Below are 22898 nucleotides of genomic sequence, written 5' to 3'. Positions count from 1 at the left end.
CAGTAAATTTTTTTTGAAGACTCAACACATTTGTCCATTTTGAGATGGGTGATTTATGAGCGTACCTGCCCACACTGCGCTAAGTGTTCGGCAGTTTCTGACCAAAACTGGTGTGACCCCCATGCCCCAACCCCCACATCACCCAATCTGGCCCCGAGTGACTTTTTTCCCCCCAGATGAAAAAAGTCCTCAGAGGGAAACATTTTGCTGATGTGGAAGAAGTGAAACAAAAAGTGGCCGAAGCACTAAAAGGCATCAAAATCAACAAGTTCAAAAACTGTTCTGAGCAGTGGAAAAAATGTCCCAATAGGTGTATTGCATCAAATGGAGAGTACTTTGAAGGTGACTGAAGTTTAAACATGTAAGAATAAATACACAAGTTTTATAAATAAATTCGGGGGTTTTCTGGGTCCCCCTCATACATGTCCTTCCCAAAATCAGCCTCTCCAGAACATCTTCATGACAGTCGGTTTGAAACTGCATTTGGGGCCCTGGTGTTTCACCTACAAACCATGAGCCTTTCGGGGATTTTCTACAGGAACCAGCTTGAAAATAAGTCACCCTTAAAAAGTATTTATAAGTGTTCCTGCTGAGCAACACGGGTACAGGACCAGGCATCTGGGTGCTGGCATCTGTGAGACGAGAGAGACTCAGGGAAGTTTCAGCAGCAGCTGCAGTGGGTGGGTGGGAGTCCTCGGGCTGCCTCAGTCAAAACAAGCCCTCCCGTGCCTTGGCCACTCTTCTGAAGCATCCATACCTTCTCATGCTGTTTCTTCTCCATCAACTGGTGATCTCCTCAACAAACAGTCAAGGTCTATCATGGACCAGGCCTTAGGGATGCAGAGATGAACAGGAAGGCTTGGGCAGGAAACATATCACAGGAAACATAACAGGAGTGATGATTGCCCTGGCCAGGTGGCTCTGCTGGTTGGAGCATTTGCCCATATACCAAAAGGTTGCAGGCTCGATCCTAGGTTGGGGCACATACTGGAGACAACCAATTGATGTTTCGCTCTCTCTCTCTCTCTCTCTCTCTCTCTCTCCCTCCCTCCCTCCCTCTCTCTCTCCCTCTCTCTCTCTCTCTCACCTTCCCTTCCTCCCTCCCTCCCCCCATCAAAATCAATAAACCTATCCTCCCCAGGTGAGGATAAAAACACAAAATAAAACAAAACAGGAGTAATGGATAAGTTGAGGGTCATACTGCTGCTCAGGACACTTCTGGAACCTTCCCTGTGAGAAGGACTGGCCTGCAGCTGTCCACTTCCTGGGCAGGAGCACCAGGGGGCTAGCACCAAGGTTTCTGGAGGCTGACTCTTGGGGTGAATCAACCCAGTGTTCCTATGTACCAGGCTTCATTTGTCACTCAATTACCACATACATTCCCAGAACACCACAGACCAAGATAATGGAATTGCTGCCCCAGGCATTCTGGACCCTGTGAGAGCTGCCTGTTCAGTGCTGGAGACAATGCACATCAGTGTCAATGCTGTCCCTCTCCCTCCGAGAAATGTCCATGACTGTGACAAGTATTATGTCCTGCCCCATTGTCAACTCCTAGGCACAAAGCATCTCAGCTCACAGCAACATTTAGTGCCACTCAAAACCCTCCCATAATTAACTGAAAGTCCTCTTGGATGTTGGCCAGGAAGGCCTCTCAGTAGTGCCACAGAAATTTCCTAATAGGTGTGTAAAAGGACTGGGGAAACCATCAGTATTTATCAACTCTCTTTGCTAATGAACACATGCTGTCCCAGAGGACCGAGAGCCAGAGATGAGGACAATAGCATCTCTGTGACCTGTGGGTCAGCTTGCCCCAGAGTGGGACTCCGTAAAGGCCTTACCAGCAAGAAGGAGGGTGTTGGAGACCCACACGCTGCCGCCCCCAAGGCACTCACTCAGAGCTTGGTTCCCAGAGCTGCAGCTAGAAGGGAGCTCTGGCTCCTCTAGGGCAGGTGTTCCCTACTCCTTGCCTGAGACTCTTCTTTCCCATCCCCTTCCTTTTTCCACCCAAACCCAGAGCTTTAAGGCCTGTCCTGGTGCCTGCTTCTACCTCCCCCACTCAAAGTTGACCAAATGAAAGCTGATGGCACCCAGCCATCAGGGCAGATGCCCACCCAGACTCTACTTCTCTCCTCGTCCCCTTTGGGAATGGTCTACTCTTTTAGCCAAGGGGATGGCAAGTGTGGGTGTGGCCACAGGTGCTCATGGCTCCTCAGGATCATAGTGCAAAGAGGGGGTGCCTCCCAGGGGCAGTGACCCACACCCCGCTGCAGCAACTCCCTCTGCTTTATCCTGCTGGTGTGGTGATGAGGCCATCGCAGGGAGGGCGACTTCTGGGTACCCCTGCTATTCTGACCAAGGCACCATACTTGGCAGCCAGCACACCTGTGCTGCAGGTCGGAGAACCCAACTCAGACATGTTTCAGCAGAAGGCACATTTGTCATAAAGGTTCTGGCGGACTGACAGAACTTGAGCAGGAATATGGCTGGTGGGCCCCAATGTCAGTGGCACAGATGACTCTACTAGGCTCCCCTCTATTTCCCACATCACCCCCCCATCCCTGCAAATGAACCAACTGTCTGTGTACACTGTAGACACGAGGCAGCCAGCAGCCCCCAACTTTAAACCCTCTAGCTCTAGCCATGGGAGAGGACAAGTGTATGGATTCTCTCTGAGCCATTGGTCCAGCTCTTCCTGGTAAAGGTAATCCAAGGGCCTAGCTCAGGCCAGGTGCCCCCTGGCTGGGGGACTGCAGGGGTGCTCCCATGGGACTGAGTGTGGTGGGGGCAGTGCCCACAAAGGGGACAGGGGAGACCGAACAAAGCACCTCAGCTCACAGCAACATTTAGTGCCAAGTGGAGAAAGCCTGCAGCAAGTGTTTCTTAAAACTTTAAGAAGAAAGTCAAAGAACTCCCAGTGTTAACTAAATGTTTTCTACATTGTTTAAAACAGATAACATAAGCATAAAATTAGGTATAGACTCCTTTTCCCTTGGAGCTCTGAAACTACAGTAAAACTAAGAGATCTATAATTTAACGACAAACAAAACCCCAGCACCAACGGACTCACGTTTGCGCTGATTTAATGTGAAGGGTGGGCTTTGTACAGAAACCATCACACAACATAACCCTGAGGACTCCAAAGGCCTCGCCCGCCACACCTTCTACTCCACAGCCTGGCCCGAGGCCACAAATGCCCACAATGGCCACTCTGGTCCACCCAGCAGCTATCTGGTCAAAATAGCAGTGGCTAGCAGCCACCATTGCCCAGAAAAATGAGCTGTCGAGTTGCGCATAGGAGTGGGGATGTGGCGATACCCCTAGACTATGAACAGGGGTCTAAGGACCCCTGCAGGTGGCAGGGCCTCCACATGTTTTTGCTCTTTTGCATGAAATCAAGAAAGTTATAGAGAAAAAGTGCAAAAGACAGCCTCATGGCTTGGCTGTGTGAAAGACTGGACCCCGGCTACTTCCCTCGAGTCCCCGTGGTGGAGCACCCATAGAGAGGGCCACTCAAGGGCAAACTCAAGACGACCCCTGTGACCCTGCCTTTGAGAAGGGAAGCCATCTTCCTCTCCTCAGCCTGTTTACAGCGTTATGCTCCTAACATCTGCTGCCAGTTCACCTAAGTGACCAAGTGTCTCACGATGTGTCTAACCTGTGGGAGAGTATCAAGAGGAAGAGCCGAGGTTGCCTCTGGCCACTCACCAGCCTCTCAGGTCTCCATGGAACGAAACACCCGTCTAGAGGCCATCTCAGTAGGACACCTCGCTGGGAAAAAAGCGTGTGAGCCACAATGACACAGCTTGCAATGCCCTCTGTGTCCCCTGGCTCGCTTGGCCCTCCTCACACACAACTGCTGGGTGGGTGTCTGACAGACAGGAGCCAGGCTCACAATGGTAGACAGGCTTTCTCAAGGCCATGAGCCATGGAAGGAATTCGGGCCCTGAAATCAGGCCTCATTAGTCCAGTCCTTGTGCAAAACAGTACACAGGGCACATTCACTCAGCTACAAACGAATACTAATAAAAGGCACAATCTTTTTCACTCGTAGAGGCCTTCATTTTATAAGCCCTTTCATGCATATTATTTTAACCTTTCAATGTTCATTACAATATTATTTTCCTCTCTCCACCCCTTTAATGGACCCCCCTCCAGAAGAAAAGATTTTAGATCCAAGAATCCAACACTGAACACGACTTCCATCTCTGCCCCCAGCCACCGTCTTTACAAGCGCCCTGCCCCTCCAGTTACTCGCTCTCTGACACCCACCTCCAGCTTCCAAGGTAAGCAACACTACAGCACTAGCTACCTGTGAGGAATGCATCTTCCCAGAGAAGTCCAAAGAGAGAACTTTAGGATGGAAGCAGCTTCTTTTTTTACATCATTCATGTTTGATTTTCTTTTCCTAAGCTGAAATTAAGCTCCTTAAAAAATATTATAAATATTTTAATCAAAATATTTCAAAATAAGTATTTAAAAAACACAAAAATTTGTGAACAAGATAAACAGACCTGGTCAACAATACTAACTAATACTAAAGTAAAAATATATATATAATGTTCTGTATTCCTGATAGTGGAGAAGGAGCTTACATAAATACCGTACAGAAGTGATACATTTCAGTGGGAGACTAGAATGGGAAATTCATCGATCCCTGAACCAGAAAGTTGTGACTTAAGACCTAGTTTCTGCAGTTGACACATTAACCTCATTAGCAAAGTTCCTCTGCTCTTTTTTTGTAAGTGCTATATATTTTGGTCATTTCCTTCTCTTTACTGTTCCCAACAGGTTTTACTCATTCGTGTAGAATATCCTGGGCTAGTAAGTGTGTGTTGTCATGGTGCTTTGGGGAAGTGTCACGGGTGACACACTCCCCACAGCTGAAGAATGAAGCATGCGGCCTCTCTCCTCACAGACTCTCCCACGTCCTCTCTCAGGGAAAGTGAACAGCTCACCGTGCGGTGCGGGCAGTGGTTGGACACAGAGACACAGCAGGCCACGTGCAAAACCAGGCCCTGACCCAGGCGGGAGTCCCAAAGACGTGCCTGGTCCTTCACAAACCTAACAGCAAAGCGCGCCCTGGAAGGGAAGCCGCCCTCCACCCCAGCTCCTAGGCCCAGCTCCCAGGGCTCATCTGATAAGCAGCCACAGGCTCCCTGAAGTTCCGGCACAGGGGCACTGGCACCGTACCACGAGTTTCCAACCAGCAGCCCTGCGGCAGCCCGACCTCCACCCTGCTCCTGCCAAACCCTCCCTCACCTTCGTCACCCCAGCCCTTCGACAGGGTGGGGCACAGGCCTGAAGAGGCAGGGTCACTCCAAACCTTCATTTCCTTCCAGATTGCCTGTGACAGAGCAGGGATGACAGTAATTTACATGACTGAGGCTGGATAGGTCTAGTTTATTTTTATAATCACTAGGGAAGTTTGTTTTTTAATTCAAAGTGTCAAAGTTGGCTTCATGGGAGAATATGAAATTTTCTGAGTAGCAACACAATTCCATAAAGGGCTATAAATGCAAGGCCATGGCCACGGATCAATGACATGCTGGGAAGACGGAGTTATTTCTGGAACAAGGCAGTAGGACAGGAGACCAGGGACGAGCACAGCAACAAACCAAAGTCGGGGAGAGAACTCTCGGTTTCTAGTGTATCTTGGAAACACAAAGCAGGTCACGCATTTTCCAAGTTTTATCATACATAAATCTCTGGCTAAGTGGTACGTTACCCGCAAAAAGAATCCTGTTTCAACCAGTCACTGTTGGGTGGCACATGTGGAGGAGACTCTGAAAGGCCTTCAGTGCTCCAAATTCTCACATAGAAATAAAACTCAGGCGGTCGGATTCTGACATGAGACCGCTCAGGAGACAGGAGTCTAGAGCTTCAGCTACTCAGTCTGCTGTTCAGTTGTCTGGGTTTTTTTCAGTTGTGGTGTTGCCTTGTTTTTTGTTTTTTCCTCTCAGATGATGTCATGTGACAGGATTGAGACCAGGAGACCAGCCCTTTGGCTGACCAGTTGGGAAGAGAGTCTGGCATGAGAGACAATCCTTTCTTTCCCATATTCCACCCGTGCATGTGTGCATGGAGGAGAGGACTGGGCCAAAGCTGGAAGAGGCAGGCTCCCTCTCCGGGGAGGAGGGTGGGGAGATGGGGAGGGTCCCATGGCTCTGACCACCGCTGGTCAGACTGTCTCCTTCCCAGGCAGCATCCGCCAAGGAAGGTCAGCAGCATGCTCCAGACCAGGGTGAAGAGCACCTTCAGGGGAGGCCTTCCAGGGCTGCTGCCACAGGAGCCTGGCCACAGCTCTCATCGCAAAGCTGACGGTGACAGGAATGATAAACACCCCCAAAAAGTGATTTGAAAAAGACAGCCACTGGTGAAGATCAGGCCAACAGGGGAGGGACCAGGGGCAGAGGACAGAGAGCGGCGCTGGGGGCATCTCTGTCCTCAGGACCAAGCCTGGCTGGATGACCTACACTGTGGTGCCTCTGACAGGAGTGTTCATGGGAGCCTGCAATCTGGAACCTGAGCTGCGCATTCATTTGTTCAACAGGCAGCAAACCAGACACTTAGAAGTCACACACAGGTGAGTCAGAAGTGGTCCCTGCCTACAAGGACCCAAAAGTGTAACAATGGGGTGAGACATTCAGACAAGACAACCCCAGGTCAAAATAAAGCACATGCAGGAGGGGGAAGGAGGGAGCAAGAAACCTTAAATCCAGCCAGAGACGACTCTGACGCAGTGTAGCCAGATCTGACTCCGAACGGCACAGGCACGACAATGATCTCAGGGAACCGGGAGCCCCAGTCTTCTCAGGGACAGAAAGAATGGGCTGAAGAGCCAGGTCCAGGCCAGTTCTGGGAGCCACTGATACCAGACCATGGAGTGCATTTTAGCTAGTAGGCAATGAAGAAATCTCTGGAATCTTAATCATTCAAATAAGTCAGAAAAGTCTTGGTACTCTCCCGAACTCTACCGAGCTTTTGAAAATGAACCTCTTACTCTCTTGGTACAAACCCAGTCGGGCCTGGTAAAGTTGGGCCAAGATGGCGCCGTCATAAACCAGACAGGCTACATCTATGACCAACACATAGGGACAGCTAACTTCCTTGTCCTGCCAGGTCTCCGGCCCGGCTAAACCTAAAGCCAGGACATGCACTGTTTCTGAAGTAAGCGCTATCCAGCTCTGCAAATAAAAAACGAAAGCCAGGTTACTTTTGAAAGCAGTGGCAGGAAGCTGCCGCAGAGCCCTGCAGTCGCCTGTGGTAAGTGGGCTCTGCAGCCGTGCGCCAGGCCACGGGGCGGCATCACCCTGCTCGGGGACGCCGGGACTCTGGCCCGGTTCTTCTCATTTGGCATCAACAGCATTTTACATCAGCGTGGCATACACCTTTCTGAAACCTTTACTCAAGTGCAAAACATGGACTCACCTTGCTTGTAACTACCGATCGTGACCTTATGAAATGCCTAAATAATGTGGTGGAACAGCTAGAAGACTGGTTAAACACACGTTCAGTTCAGAAACTGGAGGCAGTCGTCTCGAATGCTGAAAGTTGTGAGGTCCTTGAAAGATGGTACTTTTGATACTAAGTGTGACAGAACTGCCAAAGGTGACAACACAGCCAGACAAGTCTCGGAAAGCTGCCCAGGATGAAATCCACTCGGTGCTCAGACAGACCACAGCCACAATGACATTTCTGCCACAGTTGGAAGTTTCTCTATTTGATCTGCTGATCTATACAAAGATTTGGTTGTGCCTGAAAAGTGGGAAGAGTTGGGACCACAGTTCATTACCAGTTCTGAGCATGCCCATCTGCATTCCTTCACTACTACAGCCCACAAAGTAAACAGCCCGGTGGGTGGCCCACAAAATCCCCCTCCTCCGCTGAAGATAAGATAAGAGTAACAATGTAATTCCTGTGTGTGCTTCCTGGAAGCAAGTAAACTGTACTCCATGTTTTATCTCATTGATTAGTTTTTAGACGGGGAAAAGTTATTCCTGAACTGTGCATAAATGACCCATTTTTTGATACCTGTTTAACTTTTATAGACGTCACTTTTTGCACACTGTTCAAAGGGAGCCAGCACCTTACATCAGCACTGTAATGTCAGTTCCTTGGGAGGTGGTAACCGTAGATGGGAAAACTTCTCCTTAGCGCGAAATGCCTTCCTAAATCAGACCTTTGAGTCAAGCAGCTTGACTCAGAACACAGGTAAATATGAAACACAGCGTAAGAAGTCTGAGTACTCAGCATCTTTGTTTACTCCTAAAGTAACTGATAATCCATAATAACAAAATATTGCTGTAAGGTCCTTTTACCATTTATTTCATTTGTGTAACTTCCATATTGAAAAAAACTCCAATTGTTTGATTTTAATGTATATAACTTACACCTACAAAACTATTGTTATTTCTTCATTATTTCTACTGTTTAAATTCCAGTGATATAGAACTCTTAAAAATGTCTTTTTGTGTTTTTTAAAATCATGCTTTAAATGACAATGATAAAGTTAAATATGTATGTTTTTAAAAACAAAACAAAACCCAAAATCAACTACCACAAAAGGAACTAAGACCACTTAGTAAGTGAAGAGGCCTGGAAATTTCAGGTCTATTGGCAAACACCTTACCCCAGGGCCACCCTCTGCCACTAGCCAGCCCTTCAGGCAACCTCTGCCTCAGCTGTGCAGCAGAGAGACTGCTCAGCCAGAGCCGGCCTCCCTGTCTGTCACTGTGACCTTGTGCCACAGAGATCCCTAAGCTGCTTGTGCTTTTGTTTAGAAGAAGGTTAACAATCGGATTTCTGGGCAACAATAAGAAAAACGTCAGGAGGTACTTTTGGCATTATTTTCCTCCGAAGTTCGCAGCTGAGTTGTGAACTGTAGAGGGGCGCTGAGAACAAGGACCCCAGGAAGTGTCTTCCTGTCACAAGCGTGGGTTACAATTACCCCAACACAAGCAGGGACAGTGAAGGCTAATTAAAATCTCTACTGTGCTTTCACATTTTTTAACATTCTTAGAAGTTGGGTAATAAAGAGATCAGGGAAAATGTGCCTTAAAAATTTATTTTTTAGAACTTCTCCCATCTCCCACCAGGAGAAATTGGTAGGAACACTAAACACTGGAAGCTGGCATGCAGCAAGCCACCTCAGGCCCTGCCTCCTCAGGGCCGGCCAGGACACTGATGGGAGGGCCACCCATCAGCCACACATGAGAGCAGAGAAATGTCACGGAAACACAATGGATGGGAGTCGAAGCCCTTGTGCTCTTGGTCTGGTTCAGATTTTTATTCTGCTACCAGATCTTGGGCAAATTACAGATTCTGGGCACTTCAGTGACCCTCTGCCTGCACATGTGGCCCCCTCCTCCCCACCCCTTAGCCCCAATCTCCTATCCTACACTGGTGGAGTGCCCAGAAAGTGTGAGTCATATTTCTTCTGCTCTGTCATTTGCTCCGCACAACAAAGCCTGTCCCAGTCCCAGGTAAATCACTGGACCCCGTCTCTGTGACATCAGGTTCAGAGAAGAGGGTGTCTCACCCTCAGTCATTCTGTGGAAAACCAGCGAGGCTGGGACAGACAGCAGGACTCCGACTGCCACTCTGGTCACCTCGCAGGCCCAGCGCCAACACTGCAGCACATCTCAAAAGGCAGGCACTTGGGGGTCACAACTTCTACCACAGCCTTGCACTGTCGTTCATAGATTTTCCTTTAAATAAAATTTTAACTTAAATTTACTACATTTAGCATTTTGAACAAATTACTACTTAAGTACTTACATAAAGAAATGTAACTGTTTAGACACAAGGCTCACATCTACCTCCCCCGTGGCAGACCCGCCCGTCAGGAGACCTGGGCCTATAACGGAAGGCCCAGCACGCAGCATCCCACCTCCACCCCAACCACCACCAGCTGTTTGCTGTGGGAAGGGCTGACTCTGAGCTCACGGCCACTATCTCTCTGTGGGGGAGACGTTCCCGTCTTAGAGGCTTGCTGCAAATCTCAATTAAGAAAACCTCTGTGGGAAGGCTCTACAGACCCCAAGTTACTATGTTAAACTTCAGTGACACCAGGCCTTCCAAGGGTCAAGTGAGATACAAAGGCAAAAATGTCTTGCAAAGACAGGAGTAAGAATTTACATCTTGAAATAACACATTTTTTCTAGAAATGATATAGCCTTAGTTGTCAGCAGAGGGCATCTTGCCCAGGAATTAGATCTGGGCCTGCCAATGACATCCCCGGGGCTCCACGGGGCCACGTCAGACACAAGGACAGCGTGCTGGGTGTCAGGCCCAAAGTCATGAATGAGCCACAGCCTGAGGGGGGTCGTCTGACACACTCGCCCTCCACCGCTCCACCTGAGAAACTTACTACTGCTCCAAAAAGATGTACTGTGGGGGGGCTAGGGTAAAAGGGAGCTCTGTTCTTTCTGCTCAATTGTGCTATAAGTCTATATAACTGCTCTGAAAAATAAAGTTTATTAAAAAAAAAAAAAAAAGACTTCCAGACATTAATTCCAAGGCCAAGGCGGGCTTTTAGCTGCCCTGCCCTACGGGGTCTAGAAGAAAAAGGGGGAGGTAAGTCATAAGAAAGTCTACCAACCGATCGGCAGGTAAGCCTTTAAGGCATACATTCTGGAGTTCTGCATTCATCAGATTTCTTGGAGCAACATTCTGAAAAGCCTTGAAATCTCAGATGAAGTCGAATAAATACAGCGCCCTGTAGATCTTTAAAAGGCTGTATGAGAGTATTAAACCATACACCCGACTGAGGAAAGGTTTGCACAGAGAAAACTGCAAAGCAGTTCTAAAAATACCACGATTTAGGGGAAAACACAGGGGGGGATCTAAATCCAGGGCCGATCTGGCATTTCTCAGCGAACTGCTGCCACGTGACCCTTCCCCAATGGGTCACTGCACAGTAGCCAAACTCAAAGCCCTGCACACAGGGTAACGCGGCCACTCGAATGGCTCTGTGCCAGGCTGGTCATTAAACAGGTCAGAAGGAGGGCAGAGAGAAGACCGTCCCCAAAACCACCTTTGTGTGTGTGATTATCTTGCATGCTTGCACTTGCTGACTCGGAGTGCGGCTGCTTCCCAGCTCCTCAGTGGACAGAACCTGGAGTCACGCTGCTGGGTATCAAGCCTGAACATGCAGATTCCAATCAGACATGCGTACGAGTCTGCATGGGCTGCCGTCACAAAACACCACAGACGGGGGGCTTGAACAACAGAAATCTATTTTACCGCAGTTCTGGAGACTGGAGGTCCAAGGTCAAAAGTGCTGGCAGGTTGCGTTTCTCCTGAGGCCTCTCTCCTTGGCAGGCAATGGGCACACTCTTGCTTGTCTTCACATTGGCCTTTTTTCTGGGCATCCTCCCCGGTGTCTTTTCTTATAAAGGCACCAGTCTCATTAGATTAGGGCCCCACTCTAATGACCTCATTTAACCTTAATTACCTCTGTAGAGATGCTGTCTCCAAATCCACTGACATTGGGGGTTAAGACTTCAACATGTGAATTGAAGGGAGGGGCACAATTCAGCCCATCACACGCCTTACAGATTGCAGCTGGCATCTCTAAAGCGCCGCACAAGTCCAGCATCTGCGTGGGTGGGTGCTGCCAGTGGGAGGTTAAGAATAACAGGCAGTGAAGCTGCCCCGCCTTCTGCTTGCAGAGGGTGCAGTGCCCTCCCACTGGGGCACAGAACCTTGAATGCCCTCTCTCCCTTCCCCACATCTGGCTCTTTGGGAGAAGGCAGGAAGAGCCATCTGTGGTCAAGCGCTTCCCAGTCATTATCTCAGAGTGCTCAGGGCGACCATGCCACAGTGGACACCCAGTGTCAGACACGGAAAAGTGAGCAGCTCGCGGTCACAATGCAGACATCAGCAGAGGCAGAACACCCCAACCCCAGATTGTGAGCTCCCTGCCCTGAGCTCCTCCCTCACTCCAGTGCTACTCCAGCACTACCTCCAGGTCAGACCTGTACATGCTCCGAATACATTTGAAATACACCTTTGACAAGAAGGCCCAGATTCCTTACAAACCTGAGACAGCTAAGGGCTCTATCTAAAGAAGGCTGATGAAATTTCTTTTCTTGAAAGGTCACACTCTAATATTTAGTTTGCACCCTTTATTTTAATAATAAGACACTTGGCTGGTGGCAAGGACATGGACATCCCTGTCTTCTTTGTTCCTCTTCCTCGTTTCTGCTTTCCTTTGAGTTAACAGCATTACTTTCTATTGTAAACTTTCATTCCTTTACACACACAATTCCGATGATAGAGATATATGAAAAGTTACTCCTAATTAGTTCTAGTCCCTCTTCCTCCTTTTTGTCCAATTATCTTTATACATATTACATCTTTATACACTAAAAACTCAAAAAGTGTTATTACCACTACACATAACTTCATGTTTTTAAAGAAACTGAGGGAAGGAAGGAAAGCACGTATATATTTGTACAGATTGTTATATTAATCTTCTTATTACCATTTCTGGTTCTCTTCATTATTTCCGATGGATTCGAGTTACCTAATGCAAGGTCATTTCTTTACTCCGATACAGCTTTTCTCTCATTTGCCTCCTTTATGCTGCTGTCGAGCACACTGCCTTCCTAAATGTTATAGGGCCCCACAATATAGTTAGATACAGGCGCACCCCAGAGAGTGCAGGTTCAGTTCAAGGCCATCACATGAAAGCAAATGTCACAATGAAGCGAGTCACGTGAACTTTCTCGTTTCCCAGCGCACACAAAAGTTATTATGTCTACACTGGACTGTGGTCTACTAAGTGTGCGACTGCATTATGGCTTTTTAAAACCATGTATATGTCTTAATTAAAAATACTTTATTTCTAAAAATGCTAATCATCAGTTGAGCCTTCAGCAAGTCATAATTCTTTTTTTTGCTGGTGGAGAGTCGTGTTGGTATTGATGAAAACGCAGTGTGTGTGAAGCAAAATAAAATGAGGTGTGCTGGTATACATGTTATTTCACAAAATTAATTTTTAAATCACTTAAGAAAGGAGGAGAAATGTGCACTTACACTGTCTTTTATAACAACACAATACCCTTTACTGCCACTGTCTTCTCATACGGATTTGAATTACCACCTGCGGTCATTTGCTTTCAGCCTTAAGAACTTCCTTTATATTTCTCTTGTAGCACAGCTCTGCTGACAGACAGCAAACCCTGCTTTGTTTTGTTAAATTTTTGAATGCCTTTATTTTGCCTTCGTTTATGATCTCAGAACTGGATCTCATATGCAGTTGTGCTGGATATGAGATCCTTGGTTGATGGTTTGGTTTTCTTTCAGGACGTTGATCATTCCATCCCTCCGCCCTCCGGTCCCCACTACTCCTAATGAGAAGTCCGCTGTGAATCTTACCGTGACTCCCTGGTACAATCAGTCATATTTCCTTTGCTGCTTTCAAGATTTTCTCTCTATCTTTGTCATTCAACACTTTCTACTATGATGGGCCTGGTATGAACTTTGTGGTTACACTACTTGGGAGTTTGTTGTGTTTCTTGGATGTGTACATTGTTTTTTATCAAATCTGGGAAGTTTTTAGCCATTATGTCTTCTAATATTTTTCTGCTCCTTTCTCTCTCTTTTCCTCTAGTACTTGTGTTATGTGTATACTGGTGTGCTTAATGGTATCCCACATTTCTCTGGGGCTCTGTTCATCTTCTTCATCCCCTCATTTTCTGCATAATCTCTATCACTCCACCTTCAAGTTTAGTGATCCTATCCTCTGCTAGTTAACACCTACTGTCGTAACCCTCCAGTTATTTTACTTTTCAACTCCAGAATTGCTGCTTGGTTCATTTTTACTTTCTGTCTCTTCATTGATATTCTGTAATTGATTAGACATTGTAACCATACTTGTCTTTATTTTTTAAGCATGATTTCCTTTAGTTATTTGAATATATAGTTGACCATTGAACAATGTATAGATTAGGAGTACCAACGCCCCCACACACAGTTGAAAATCTGGTGTAACTGTTGACACTATAGTTGGCTATTTGCATCTGCAGATTCAACCAACTGTGGGTGGAAAACAGTACTTTCAACCTGCAGCTGGGAATTCACGATTGGAAAATCATGATTCAGAATATGAAAATACCGCCAGTTGCAGCTGGTTGAGTCCATAGACATGAGATCTGCAGATACCAAGGGCCGACCATACTATTTATTGGAAAAAATCCACATATCAGTAGACCTGTGCAGCTCAAACCTGTGAGTTCTATAATGTTCTATAAACACAAACCCATGTTGTATTTATAACAACCGCTTCAAAGTCTTTGTCTGTTAAATCCGACATCTGGGCCTTCTCCCAGGCAGTTTCTATTGCTTCCTCTCCCACCTCCAACATATTTTTCTATTTCTTTGCACATCTTATCCTTTTATGGTGAATCTTGGACCTTTTCAATAATATATGGTAGCAATTCTGAATACTCACCTCCCCCCTTGAGCTTGTCTTTGTTTGCTCCTTTTTTCAGTGAGTTCGCTAGACCAGTTTAGTGAAGTCTATCCTCCCCACCCCTCCCTCACTCAGAGCATGCAGCTTCTGCCATTGTTCCCCAGAGAGCACTGCCCTGGGTGTGTGCAGTCTCCCTGGGGTGACAATGCATTTATTAGGACTCTTTTCTCCTCCCCGTTAGGCTGCCTGCCTCTGATGCTATCACGCCCAGCTGTTAGGCTCCATGAATTACTGGCTGGTTGCTCCACTGGTTCTGACAATGTCCTGGGGCATCAACTGCTGAGCAGCCTAGTCTAATCAAACTTAGGCTTTTCTGCAGAGATAATTTTTGAGGTCAATGTTAAGGTTTTTTCTAACCCCAGGAGGGCTCTCCTCAGCTGTCTCTTTCCTGGGCTATCTCTAGCCTAAAGTCCCAACTGTTGCACTCATGGACCTACTGGCTCTTGTTAGCTGCTTACCACCAAAATCTCCTTGTTTTTGAGAGCATCCTTAGGTTTAATCATCCCCACACTCATTATGAATAAATTCAGTACCTCAGAACTTTCTGTTCTTGTGGCCTACCTCTCCTCCTTGGCAAAATCTCTGAATCACTACTCTGGAGCTGAGACCAAAGACAACGGCCCACCTCTCTCAGCGGACACCCCCACTTTATGATGAGAGTGCTGGGTGATGGCAGTAGCCTTGCTCTTCTTTGGCTTGACTTTTCTAAAATCAAACCTCTATTCTATGAGCAAACTGGGATGACAGAGGACAACGGGGGCCCTAGTAGTCTTGGCTTGGTGCAGGGCCTCCAGCCATGAGCAAGGGCTGGCTGGCTATATTCTCCTAGAATTTAGCATCTACAATGTGGAGCTTGAGGGGAAGGAGAAATGCTGGCAGCTTTCCCCTTGCAGGGAAATACTGCAGCCTTGATGGAAACTCGGGGACAGGGAGCTACATCTTCCTGGCCACACCCAGCCAGAGCAGAGCTTCCATCCTGCTGAACTGGGTGGGAAAGAGTGGGTCATGACTCAAGTGCCACAAACTCTTGCTGTTGTTACTGAAATTTAGATTTTCCTGAATAGATGTTTCTTCATTTGCTGTATATGCTTAGGACAATTTAATTGTCTCAATATTTTAATTGATTGCTTTCTTAAAATAATTTTCAACAACTGTTGTTTTGCTGAAAAACCAACAGCTCTCAGAGCTCCTAATATTGTACTATCATTCCAAAAGTCAGTCCCCCCAAAATTTATACTTAATTTCTAACAATCAACGAAAAAATACTGCGTGCGAGTTCCTTTTTGTCTAATACTCCATTTTAGGAAAGCTGACGTCAACCACCAGAATGTGAATTCTACACAGTACGAGGTAACCTCCTCACAGCAGAAACTAAGCCACGCGTTAAATAAATACACTTTATTTGTTAAAAGTGACAGCCACCTAGACAGATACCCTGATTAGCAAGTCATTTGAAAAATGTGAGGAAATGCCGCTGTGCATGAGAGGTGCGGGGTCACAGATCAGGACATCAGAGTAAGCAAACAAGCCACACACGTCTTTCACAAATAAACCCACCTCTAGGGGCTCTCTCTACACAGAAGGGGCTCATTTCATTCTGGGCCATTCAGCTGAGAAGGTCAAAGGGTTCTAATCAACATCCAAAAGAAATGTTACCCCAAACAACTGGCTGCGGGTAAGCAGGCATGGGAGAGAGGGGAGTTACCAACACGTTCTTGGAAGTCACAAAGTGTTGCCCACGGCCCAAGGGCAGCAGATGGCATTCCCAGACCCCAAACTGAGCAGGGGGCTGGGAATGTGAGGTACCAGCCAACCACCTCCACCTGATGAGCAGTGGATGGGAGGGGAGGATGCTGGCTCTGCCATGCAGGAGCTAAAAACTGCACTGGACCCTGGACCCTCGAACCCCAGACTAGGGATCTGTGAACTGGATGGGGACCTGCCCTAGCCTTTGTGGCTCAAAGCCAGCACTTGGCAAACTGCAGATATTCTCGTCAGGGGCCCTCCCTGGGATGTTCCCCCTATGGGTCTGGATATCACAATGATATCCAAGGGTTATGCTTCCTGTGGGCAACGTTTGCAGAGCCAGCCCCTACCTGGACATCCCCTGGGACCTGAGTGTGCTCACCTTCAGGAAGGCACAAACAGATCACTGAAGACCCTGAAGCATCACAGAGATACAGATCCCTCAAACCCCTCTGACCCCTCTGAGATAAGATGGGAATGAATGATAAGGGACGGCATATCGCTAAGGCTGCCCTTCATACCATAAGAGAGATATTCCAGTTGGAAAATCCCTGACAGCTGCTTCTGGCCAGTAAGCTATCACTTGGGCAACAATTTTTAAAAAGCAAACCACAGTAAACGAAACTTACTCTAAAATATATGACGCTCTTCCCTGACTTTAAGAACCATTCTGAACAAGAGACCCACAACACAGATCGGTCCTGTCCCTGACTTGCATGCTCTGGCAGTCACACCCCTGGGCTCCCTTTCTCTCAACAGTAAGGGGAAAGAGATGAAAACAACTCAGCGTGTGATTGTACACCAGCTGCCTTCTCTCAGGCGCATGCGGGCTGCCAGTTCAATATAAAATGCATTGGACTTACTGCTCCTTTTCCATCGTTATATCTGTGCTTTACCACAGCTTCACCTTCTTCACCCACAATTGGTCTATCAGTTTTCAACACTGATGTCAACTGAAATACGGTGCTTCTCCCTGGCCAGGGGGGAGGAAACCAAATCATCCATGACAGAGCGTGTGTACACATGTGTGCTCACGCCTGTTTTAAAGAGAACCCCCACTGGATGAGGGCCTTGGGGGCTCAAAGGCACTCGGTTTACCTTCTGCACTGGTCTGAGGCTGGCTGACCTCCTGACCCTCCTGCTGCAGGTGTTACCAGGCTCTTGGGAGCTTTCAGGGGGTCAGTTGCCTAAAACAGACTTTATCCCAAACTTTAAAAAATCTGCCATCTGACTGTGACACTAACCATAATGTGGAAATTCTCTGGAAGTGCGCAAAGTTCACTTCCCACTCCCTTTGGGAAATATAACTTGTTTTCGGTTAACTGGGTCTCAAGCTGCAATTAGATACAGATGGAGCTTATTGTTCTTACTCTTGTCTGCCTGACCCAGTTCAGGTTTGGACATTTTTTCTCCATCACCATAAAGAAATGCAACTTCATTTCATTTTTCCCCACTGTAATATTTCTTAAAGTAAGAAGTCAGCATTAAAATGCTTTTATTCTGCAGAAACTGTTTTATTTTGTTCTAAACAGAGAGTCCAAGTGTTATAAAATAGTAATTTTGGAAAGCAAACAAACCAAACACTTTTAAGATCTGTTGTGCCACCAACAGGACTGAATATTTCTCCTCAAAGTATTCTTTGACCAGATTCAGGCACACCCTCTCTGCCACTCCCCTAGCTGTCACCACCTCACCCACTAGAAGGTCCTGGTGTCACAGGTCAGTGGTGATTCCAGGGCGAGGAGACATGGAGTGGGGTCCTAGCTTCAAACAGAACAAGAGGGAAGGAGGCATCCCCAGGAAGGTGAGAAAGGGGTCTGGACAGAACCAGATCACAAATACCCCCAGAAGTAAGCAGTGAAGTGTCAAACACCCTTCCCCAAGCCTCAGACTATTCATGCATTTTTAATGGTGACACCACAGGTGCAGGGACCCCGGGTACCTCCGCAAGGCCTGAGAACCACCATGGGACGGACACAGTGCCCCCCACATGGGCACTTCCATGTCCACAGGGGCTCCATTCTCCGAAGCCAGGTACTGGTCCCAAAACCTCTTCTCCTCTCTTTTCAGAGATTCCCCTGTGATAAGGAACATGGTCAAAAAAGAAATCAGCAGAAAACCCAGCCCTTGAAGTGGCCACACTCAACTCTCTGGGGCTATCAGTGCTGGTCCTCGTTCCCTCCTGCTCTGCCCCTAGTCTTCTCTGACTCAGCAAACGGCATCACTATCCTCCAGGCAGGCCACGCCAAAAACATGGTCTCCCTTTCTTCCTCCATCAGTCTCTCTCCCCCTCTTATGCAACCCATCACCAAGTCCCAGTGACATGCCCAGAATCGGAGCACTTCTTGCCATCAGCGCAGCTCCCACCTAGGTCCCTGCCACCACACCTTATGAGATCACAAGGACTCCTGGATAAACTCCATCACCCTGGCCCTTTCTAGATGGTCCATGTCACTCCACATGCATGTGGGTCCTACTGAGACAGGACAGCGAGAAGCTAGGAAAATTCCTTGGCAATCCCTGACTGGTGTGGCTCAGTGGGTGAGGCATTGCCCTGCAAACCAAAAGGTCACTGGTTTGACTCCCAGTCAGGTCACGTCCCTGGGTTGCAGGCCAGGTCCCTGGTTACAGGTGTTTGAGAGGCAACAGATCGATGTTTCTCTCATAGGACTGATGTTTCTCTCAAACATCAGTGTTTCTCTCCCTCTCTTTCTCCCTTCTTTCTCTAAAAATAAATAAATAAAATCTTGGAAGGAAGGAAGGAAGGGAGGGAGGGAGGGAGGGAGGGAGGGAGGGAGGAAGGAAGGAAGGAAGGAAGGAAGGAAGGAAGGAAGGAAGGAAGGAAGGAAGGAAATTAGTTCCTTGGCCAGTGGAATTAGGAAGCTGAGACAGATAGCTTAACACAGTGGCTGAGCAGTTTTTACTCAGATGCAGATGGTCACCAGGGCTGAAGGTCCCAAGTGCCTGGCAGGGGGCAAAACTGGGAAAACAAGGACCTCACCCCCCGGGTAAACTCTCCTCCCAGGAGGTAACACCTAGGCCTCAGTTGTATTTCAGCTCCAGGCCCAGAACAGCAGCAACACCAGGTGGGTTGGAGGCCAGAGCCAACTGCACTGACTAAAGACCCCCTGCCCTGCCACTGACCAACCAGAGGGGACCATGAGCTTGAAAGGGCGCACTGGGAGAATTGACGGAGTATTCTGCTGAAACCCGCCGGACACCTCCCCTAAGATTCCTGCAAGAAAGAGATAAAAGCCTCAAGACAAAGGACCCCAAGCCATTTCCTTTCCCTTCCTCTTTCCCCACAGGCACACTTGTCTAAGGCAATAGGCAGCTGGCAGCTTGTCCCACGCTGACCCCCGAACCTGGTCCCCAGGCCCCCTTTCCTCCGACTTCCCAGTGAGCTCAGGCAGCCCAGCCTAGGCTCTCCTGTTGCATCTTCTGTCTAAGCCCTTCCTTGTTTCACTGCCCCCAGCTTTAATAAATGTATCCTCATAGTCACCTGGACTCATGTTGTGAAATCTTTCCTTCATGAAGTCAAGAACCCACACTACGGCTGGCCCTAGGCAGACCCACCCAGGGCCAGGCCCCTGATCATTAACACTACGCAGATGTTAATTCCATACAGATGGAGCAGAGAAGGCAGTCAGAATTTGGTGGTTGCGCAGGGGGACGATGTAAAAACCCTACATGAAATGCCACGTCATCCAAGGACAAAAACTCAGACCAAACACTTAAACATGCCTCCACACCATCTCCCTCCCAGAAACAAATTACGTGCCCATAGTTACGTAGGGGAGAGGGGTTCATATGCCTATGCGTCCTCTCAGCCCCAGGAAGTGAGGAGCAGAGTTTGCTCTGCCAAGAAGGAAAGTTTAGGGACAAATTTCCCTGAGAATGAGATTTTCAAAGGAGCTGGGCTCCTCAGGGTTCCAGCACAGTGGTCCAGAATCCATAAGACCCTAAACCACTTGGAACCAGTGGTGTCAACAGATAATGTGTAAATGACAGCTCGAAGGTGGTGCTTCAGTGTCCCAGTGGCTGCCAGAGTCATTCAGCATGATAGGGGCATCTCTCTTTGCCAACAATAAGGACAAGTGCTAGGACAGGGACAGGCTGCAGGTCAGACCTGGTCCTTGTGTGGGCCTCCACTCTCCTGCACCTTCCCAGTTTTACCCACTCAACCATCCAGTAGATGACACCTAACTCCGTCAACCCTGAGGACTCTCGGGAGGCCCAATCCAGCATTTCCCAGTCAGTTTGCCCTCGCCTGGACTCCTGGCTGAGAGCCAAAGATTACACTTCTGTCATACTCATTCACTGACACACACACATGCATACACTCGCCTAAAGATGAGGATCCAGAGTCTTTAGGTTGGAGTGCAAGACTTTGATCAGTCCCCTGCACCTGTAGCTTCCATATTACCATCCCCACAACACTCCCCCCGACCCAGCCTGCAGGAGCCAGCACCACCCACCCCATCCTCCTCTCCCTGACCCCCAGCCTCGAGCATCGAGCAACCCCTCTCTCTAAGGAGCTCTGGCTGTGCGTCCTGTCTACATAGCTCATTGTGTGCCTAAAACTCTCTTCTGTCAGGTTCTTTTCTCCGGTTAGACTTTATTGCTTTTGACCACGAGCCACTATAGGGCTGAGGCAGCAGGTACCATTCATTCGAGACCTGCTCACTGCATCTTCACGACAAGCCAGTGAGACAGCATGCGACTGCAGAGATGGAGTGAGAGCCTGCGCATGAAGACAACACCAGACACAGACAAGGTCAGAACCAGGAGGGGGAGCACATCTGGGTCACAGAGCCCAAGGGGGTGCAGAGCTGGTAGACGGAGAGAGATTTTCAGTTATTTCTTGCTGGTACTGCTACGTACAGGTTTTGCTTTTGTTGCTAAGTTGAGTACATAGAAACTGAAATTACAGTAGCTTTAACCACTCGGTGCTCAGTCTCTAATACTATTCTCCAATAAAAAGAGAAACAGCTGACCCTGGGGCTGGAGCAGGAACTATATACAAGGTGATCCTGGAGCATCTTGCAGTGCCAGGAAGGCAAGGCATGCTTAAACAAATAAAATGTAAACATAAAAAAGCATTATAAGAGGAGTACATCAAAGGGACACAAGAGCCAACTGAAAGAATTCCCGATGGAACAATTTGAGCATATAAAACAACTCCAGACAGTTTCTGCAAATACCCCTGTCCTGTCAAAGGGGTGGAGCCCAACTCCCACCCCTCACCTGTGGGCTGCACAGAACAACTGCCTTCCAAAGAGAACACGCCGGGGGAGGTGGGGAGAGTCGCTTTCCAGATTAACCTGACAAACCCCACCTCAGCCAGGTGAGCAAGGTCAACACCAGCGGTGACAATCGTGTTGACAGTATGTGCCCTGCCATGAAATGTCCCGAAGGGGACTTCATGTCAGTGGACTAGCTCCCCCAAACCCACAACCCAGTATGCTCATGGGAAAAACATCAGACAAACCCGAAATGAAGGGCATTCCACACACTTGAGCAGTCCAGCTCAAAACTCTCAAGGCCATCACAAGCAAGGACAGTCTGAGGCACTCTCACAACCAAGAGGACCCTAAGGAAATAAGGCAAATAAATGTAATGCAATGTGGCATGCTGGATAGGATCCTAGGACCCTGGGACAGAAGAAGAACATTAATTAAAAAAACTAAGGAAATCTAAATAAAGTATGGACTTCAGTTAATAAAGCACTGTATGTGCTAGGACAACAATACGGGGGGCGGTGGGGGTGGGTAGATATAGAGAGACTCTGTACTATCTTTGTAACTTTTCTGTAAATCTAAAACTATCCTAAAATTTTAAACTTTATTTAAAAATAAGCTTAGCTTTGAATCAACTAGCCTTTCCTTTATGTTTTTTTAAGAGCAAGTATGAAAACCTGTACTTATCTCCCCAGAGAGCACCCCTTAGCTACACCTGGCCTCCACTGGAGCCGATCAGTGCCATTCCTGGGCAGCCTGGTGCTGGCTGCAGTCTCCCCCTTGCTCACCGCCTGCTATTGGCATAGGTCACAGTCGCAAGAGCTCCAGGCCAGCAGACTCCTCCCAGGACAGTTCCCTCCCAGCAGAGGCCAGCACGAGTGAAGCCATCGGACATCTGAGAGCGGCTGCCTTGCCCGTCACGCACCCAGCCTTCTAAGAATTGACTTCTATTCCTAGACTCCTCTGGCGCAATTCGGCTGCAGGAACCTAGGCTCATGACCTAAACGCTCAGTGATCCAGGCCAGCTTTGCCCACCACAAACTGCAGGGCCTTCGGGCAACTCCAGGGAGCTCGGCCTGTTCTAACTTGGGTCTCACTTCTTCTGGCTCACCTGCCAATTTATGGTTTCCACACCTTCTTAACCCATGAAGGCAAACGGTGCTGCAGAAAGGAATACACAGGCAGACGGCAAAGGTGGGGAAAGACTGCGGATGTCCTCTCCCAGAACAGAACCAAGAGCCGAAAAGGAGCGGGGCAGGGTGGGAGGATTTTCAAACTGCCCAGATTCTTGGGACCCGGGAAGGTTCACAGCACGTCTGCCGCTTCCCAAAGCGCCACGAGGTTACAGCTGCTTCCTAGGCCATCGCGTAAGAGCACCTGCCATGTACGTGCATTTCCGTAAAACTTGGCCTAATTTCTTAGTAAGATTC

The 22898-nt window shown here is 48.1% G+C and overlaps 1 protein-coding gene and 1 pseudogene across 14 annotated transcripts in view; one reads left to right on the top strand and one right to left on the bottom strand.

The window, feature by feature from the left end:
- The window catches only part of INPP4A (inositol polyphosphate-4-phosphatase type I A), a 118695-nt gene that overhangs the window by 61750 nt on the left and 34047 nt on the right, over positions 1-22898 (bottom strand). For 2 of the 14 annotated variants that reach the window (XM_053923730.1, XM_053923737.1), the window contains exon 2: positions 9542-9710. The exons of the other annotated variants lie outside the window; for them this stretch is intronic. The gene's annotated coding sequence lies outside the window, so the exon portion shown is untranslated. The remainder of the gene's footprint in view (positions 1-9541; positions 9711-22898) is intronic. 14 annotated transcript variants of the gene reach the window in all.
- Positions 6468-7901, top strand: LOC112315179 (mitotic spindle assembly checkpoint protein MAD2A pseudogene; annotated as a pseudogene).

This window comes from Desmodus rotundus, chromosome 5 (assembly GCF_022682495.2).
Source record: "Desmodus rotundus isolate HL8 chromosome 5, HLdesRot8A.1, whole genome shotgun sequence".
NCBI lineage: Eukaryota > Metazoa > Chordata > Mammalia > Chiroptera > Phyllostomidae > Desmodus > Desmodus rotundus.
This window is presented reverse-complemented; position numbering and strand designations above follow the sequence as displayed.